Source organism: Scomber japonicus, chromosome 16 (assembly GCF_027409825.1).
Source record: "Scomber japonicus isolate fScoJap1 chromosome 16, fScoJap1.pri, whole genome shotgun sequence".
Classification (NCBI taxonomy): domain Eukaryota; kingdom Metazoa; phylum Chordata; class Actinopteri; order Scombriformes; family Scombridae; genus Scomber; species Scomber japonicus.
Window position 1 is genome coordinate 5,548,061 of NC_070593.1, and position 6,000 is coordinate 5,554,060.

Consider the following 6,000-nt stretch of genomic DNA (forward strand, 5'->3'; position numbering starts at 1 on the left):
TTAAATGTTTGAAAAAAGTTTATTTTTTTATAGCTGGATTTACTTCTCTCAGACTAAAGTTTGTAGTACAAGTGAGTTTGTATTACCAGTGGGTAGAGTATCCCCTGGCAGTCCATTGCAGTGTGTGTAGGTTTCTGGACTCACTCCATCATTGTTATCGATCCGCATGCTTCTACACCAGGTCGGCCAATGCACAAACCCCCAGCATTGGTAGGGAAGCAGTCCACAGAAGGCGGCTTGGATCCCCACCAGCACTGTGCGGTGTGACCCACCTCTCTGTGGAAAGGCCAACTGGCACCTATACATGCTCTCACGGTGTCAGTCCGGGGTCCAGGGGAGAATGGTAGACCGTTAGGAGATGAAAAAGAGGTTAGCTGCAGGGAGTCTGCAATTGGAGAAGCACGTGGGTCATCAGGGTTGCTCGTGGTCAATCGTGGAGTCAGGCCAAGGTTCATGTGAACTTCTCTTGACAGCAGCAGTAGAAAGACTACAATCTTTGTGGCTTTCCAACTCGTCTCTTGTTGTAGCGTAAGTCGCCGAGATTCAGCGGCAAAAGCTTGGCTGTCTTTGAGCAGGAAGGAGAAAATAACAATGTAGCCATGTCCATAGAAGTTAATCCTTGATTTTTTTGGATAGTAGGATAATTGGATCTTTAATGTAGCATCGAACGTTGCAGTTGGGTTTTATGCTCAGGCCGTCCGCAGCATTGCAGGTGGATACCACAGGAATCAACGACAATAGGCCACAGAGGAGGCATAGACAAACTTTGCTGCCTTTCTGTTTGTTTTAGCTGTATTGTTTTGGATCAAACTTTAAGTTCTTGTTTATCTGATACAGATGTTTGATCAGTTGGTAGATGGGAAATAAAATGGTTAAGAAGGCTAAACTTTGGAGTTGAGTGGATCCTGCCAAACCACTCACTCACTCCTGCTGCCAGATTGATCTCACTGTGTGTGTCCGAATCCAAATAACACAAGACTACCACAGACTAACCCTCAAGTTCAAGTTCAAGTTCTCACGATGTTTTAACAGCTAGGTTCGGTTTAATCATTTATTTGTTCCAGCGTTTAATCATCTACTCAGTTTTCACTCAGGAACTATTTTTTTCATTACTTAGTTTGTTTTTGAGCATTTTCTTTTGGGGCATGTTTCAAAGTTTTGTTATTTTAGAGTTGTTCTTTTTCATAGTATGAGAACTAATACAGCTCTGAAGTTGTGAGGTTTTGTGATTCAAATCTTTAAATATATATAATCTGCCTATTGTACAAAATGAGTCCAACAAGAAACTGGAAACTTCCATATTCTCATGCAACATTTTTAACAATTTGGCACAGTGAAAAGCAGAACAATGTTTAGTCTGTGTAGATGCACAGTCAGACTGTGTCTTCAGGATGTTCATTGATTGGTCATAGTCTACCCATCCTTCTCGTTATTGCTACACCACAGTTAAAAGATGAACACAACTGTTATCTACCCCCACTGATGAATGTGCTACAGTGTTGAAATCGTATTTTGCACATCTGTTTGCTTGCACATGTCCACAGCTGCACCTGCGTACTCTGTCACATGGTATCAGCGCAGAAACACTGAACTCCACATACAGATTATGATCTCTGCTCCTCGACCTAGGGAATTTGCCAAGAGCAGCTCAGCACCTCTCCACTGCAGAGCTCACTGAAAAGAGCTAAATCTGCAGGCTGCATGTCAGTTATTTCCCTGAGGCTACTAGATTGAACACCGATGCCCATCAGCAAATTCTTACCAAAAGAACTGACACCATGAAACTTTCTGGAACTGAGAATAAAAGGCAAATAGGCCCCTGTGATACCTGTGCATTGCTCTTTGAAGACAGTTTATGCTGGGGAATTTGCCTAATTCTGATTCGACTCCAGCTGGGTTGCCTCCCTGTTTGTCACTGGAAAGTAAGTCTGATTCAGTGGTTTCTTTAAGTCTGTGAATGGGGCAGGATGGGTGGGAGGCAGAGGCAAAATAGCCCCTCTCCGCTCCAAAGCTATTAGCTCGCTCTCTTTCCACCTGTCACACATTGGTGACTTTATTTCGACTCATTCAAGGCCCCCTGGCAGATATCAGAGAGATCATCTCCGTCTTAAGCTAAACGACTCCAACAAGCGTTACAGCCCTCCCCTTTTCTCCCCGTCACCCCCCTGTGACCCCCGCGACCCTTTGGCACCACGGGCCGCCTGAGGAGCAGAGGTCTGGGCCTGGTTGAGGAGGAGGAGGTGGAGGAGTGGCCATGGGAAGAGAAGGAGATGGGTTGAAATGAACTCTGTCATGCAGAAAACTGCAGGGGAGGCGACAAATACACACTCCCACCCCCCACAGATATGCACACACAGCTGGGACAAAGAGTGACACACACTCTCACACACAGATTAAAAAAAAGAAGAAAAAAAAAAAGACTCAACAGCAATCAAGCTCGGCTCTTTCTTTCTTGTTCGCCCTCTTTCGTTTGTGTTTTCTCTTCTACTAGCCCTCACATTTTTCCCTCCTCAAACTCTCTCTCTCCTTCTCACACACACACACACGCACACACACACACGCACACACACAAACACACAATAGCAGCTGTGACAAAGCCCTCTGCAGGATTAGCCAGCCTTTGTTGGCAAAACACAAATTACAAGTCTTTTAGCACTGACTCCTCCCTCCCTGCAAGCGAGAGAGTGGTTTGTGTGTGTGTGTGTGTGTGTGTGTGTGTGTGTGTGTGTAAGAGCAAAAGATAGTGTATGTGCAAGCATGTGCATGTGTGTGCTTGTGTCTCTCAGCTCAATATGATGTATGCAAGTGTGCACAGGATTGCATGTGGGTGTTTTGGAGCCTGCGTGTCATGCTGTGTGCAGCCTAGTGAAACCAAGCAAGTGTGTGTGCATTTATGTGAGGGGGTGTAGAGTGTTTTAAAGAGAGAGGGGTTTTTTTTTGTTATCAGTCCCAGGCCAGCAAGAGAAAACATGCGCAATAGAGAAGAACCCCTCGACAAGACGCCTTCTGAAACACAGAGGAGGAGCAAGTTGTCAATTAGAGACGTCTCTTTTAAAACCCGCAATGCAGCTGAGTTGGTGCTCTTCTCCTGCTTTAGTTCAAACCCCCCAAAATTTCCCCTGATGTGTTTTTGTATTTTTTTTTTTTTTCAATCTTTGTGTAGTCGCATCTGCACACGATGAAGCTCTGGAGGAGTCTGAAGACAAAACAGGAACAAGGTAGAAACGCTGCAGGCTGTTTGTCACTGTTTGTCATACTGTCTTCATTCAGATGATGACAAATTCCCAGTTTAACTCTGCAGTGTGTGCCACAGCAGGCCCATCGCTGTGCTCACCTTGTTACTGCTTTAGAAAAACAACAAGCTCCAGGAAGCTCGTGAATACAAAAGCAAAAAGAGACACAAAAGAGAAGTATAGTCTAATAAACAGAGGTGATAAATTGAGCAGTTAAATAATTTAAAACTGTGTAAACATTTCATTTTTATCATGGCTACCTCTAAAAAAACAAAACAAGAGATAGCTCATATATTAACCCTCCTGTTGTCCTCGAGTCAAGGAAGGATGAGAGGGAGGAAGGAAGGAGGGAAGCATAGAAAGGAAGGAAGGAAGAAGGAAGGAAAGGAAAGGAAAGAAGGGAGGGAGGAATGAAGGAAGGAAAGGAGGAAGGAATGAGGGAAAGGATGGAAGAAGGAAGGAAAGGAGGGAGGAAGGAGGGAACGAAGGAAGGGAGGATAGAGGGAGGGACGGAGGGGGGAAGGAAGGAAAGCAAGGAAGGAAGGAAAAAAGGAGGAAAGAAGGAGGGAGGGAGGAAAAAAGGAAGGGAGGAAAGAAGGAAGGAAGGAAAGAAGGAGGGAGGGAGGAAAGAAGGAGGAAATAAGTAAGGAAGGAAAAAGGAGGGAGGGAGGGAGGAAGGAAGGACAGACGGAAGGAAGAAGGGAAAGAAGGAAGGAAAGAAGGAACAGTCAAAACAGACGGGGTCAATTTGACCCGGGAGTACGACACGAAGGTGAAATGACTTGATTCTTGATTTCTTCAAAGCTCAATTAATCAGAGAAAAAAAAGTGAATTCCTTTTTTGTTCTGGTATAAAAACATCAACCTGTTAAATCACATTTTATTTAAGATAATGAAACTGTGTAATATTGTTTGAGATACGGAGTTCTGGATCCGGGGGGGTGGGGGGGGGGGGGGGGGGGGGGTGGGTTATATTTGGGGCTGTGACTTTTGCTATGATTTCATTATATTCGCATTTAATTATTTATTTTATATACATATTTTATTAATTAATTAATCTAATTATTCATTTTAAATTCTATTTCATTTCATTTATTTTTATAATTATTTATGTATTTATTTACTTTTGTTTTTTATGATTATTTTATCTTAGTTGTTGTATTTATTTATTTATTTTCTTCTCTTCTGCATTTTGTATGTTTATACCTTTGCTTAAAACTAAATAAAACATTTAATCACAAAAAACAAAGATAATGAAGCTGCATTAAAGAGACGGAGATATAAGCTACCTCCAGCTACGAACAAATAGGTACAAATGTTCCTTTGTCCCACGTGCAGTGAATGCAACATTTCTACTTTTATTCGGATTGTGATTGTTCTTATCAAGTTTGGTTGTGCTGTATGCTGAGATGATGTCACTGTTTATTTATCTATTTATGGTTGTTGTGTTACTGTAAACCACATTTCCCCCTCGAGGGACAATAAAGCTCTGAACTGAACTGAAGTTGTGGAAAATAATATATATGTATTTTCACATTTTCATATTAGCTGAAGGATAAATTGGATTGAAAAAATGTCTCCAGCTTCTTTCGGCTTCTGAAATCATTTGAAAACATTGAATAACTATTGAGTGAGTATTTAATCTCTATATGTTTTATAGGTTTTTGAAGATTCCTGCCTCGAGGCAACTTGTCTTTTTCTCAACGATTGCACTTTGTCCTTCAAAGTCCTCTCCTCAAGCAGAAGAGTATTGATCCTCATTGATCAGCAACAGGAGCTCAGTAATGATGTGGGCTTTAAGGTCAGGAGAGAAACACATGCAACACTTCAACAATGGTTGTTTTTCTACTTGTACAAGTAGAGAACATACAGGAAGTGAAGTGCTGGTCCTGCAGTTTGAAGTTCTCACACGTTCAAGGCAAGGCAGTTTTATTTATATAGAGCATTTCATACACAATGACAACTCAATGTGCTTTACATAAAACAGAAAAACATGTAATTTGAGAAACTTTAAAACATACATTTACCCCCCCCCCCCACACACACACACTAATAATAAAAACTAAGTATAGAAAAATAGAAAGAGAGAAAGAGCATTAAATATAAGATTGGAGCATAAAATAATGATTTGCTTTAAAATCATTAAAAGGACATAGAGTGCAAATGAAAGATTAAAATGTAAAGACCCTGTCTGTTTTGACTGTTCCTTCCTTCCTTCTTTCCTTGCTTCTTTCCTTCCTTTCTTTCCTGCCTCCTTTTTTCCTTCCTTCCTTCCATTCCTTCCTTCTTCCTCCCTTCATTCCTCCGTCCTTCCTTCCTCCCTTCCTTCTTTCCTTTCCTCTCTCCCTCCTTTTCTTTCTTCCTTCCTTCCTTCCTTCCTTCCTTCCTACCCTTCCCTTGAGGACAACAGGAGGGTTAAAAGAGCTCAACCATAAGCACAGGAGAAGAGAAGTGTTTTTAACCTGGATTTAAAAATGATTTCAGTTCTGCTGGTAGTTTGTTCCAGTTGTGTAAAAGCTGCTTCATCATGTTTAGTTTGAACTCTGGGCTCAACTATCTGACCTGAGTCAGTAGATCTCAGAGCTCTACTGGGTTTATATTCTACTTACATGTCATTCATGTATTCTGGACCTAAACCAGTCAGTGATTTGTAGACCAGTAGCAGAACTGGGAGCCAGTGTAAAGACTTTAGACCTGGAGCATTCAGCAGTTTGTATCAGATCAGTTCTGGTCAGAGAGGAAATGTTAGAACGGGGGTCGTGTCAACT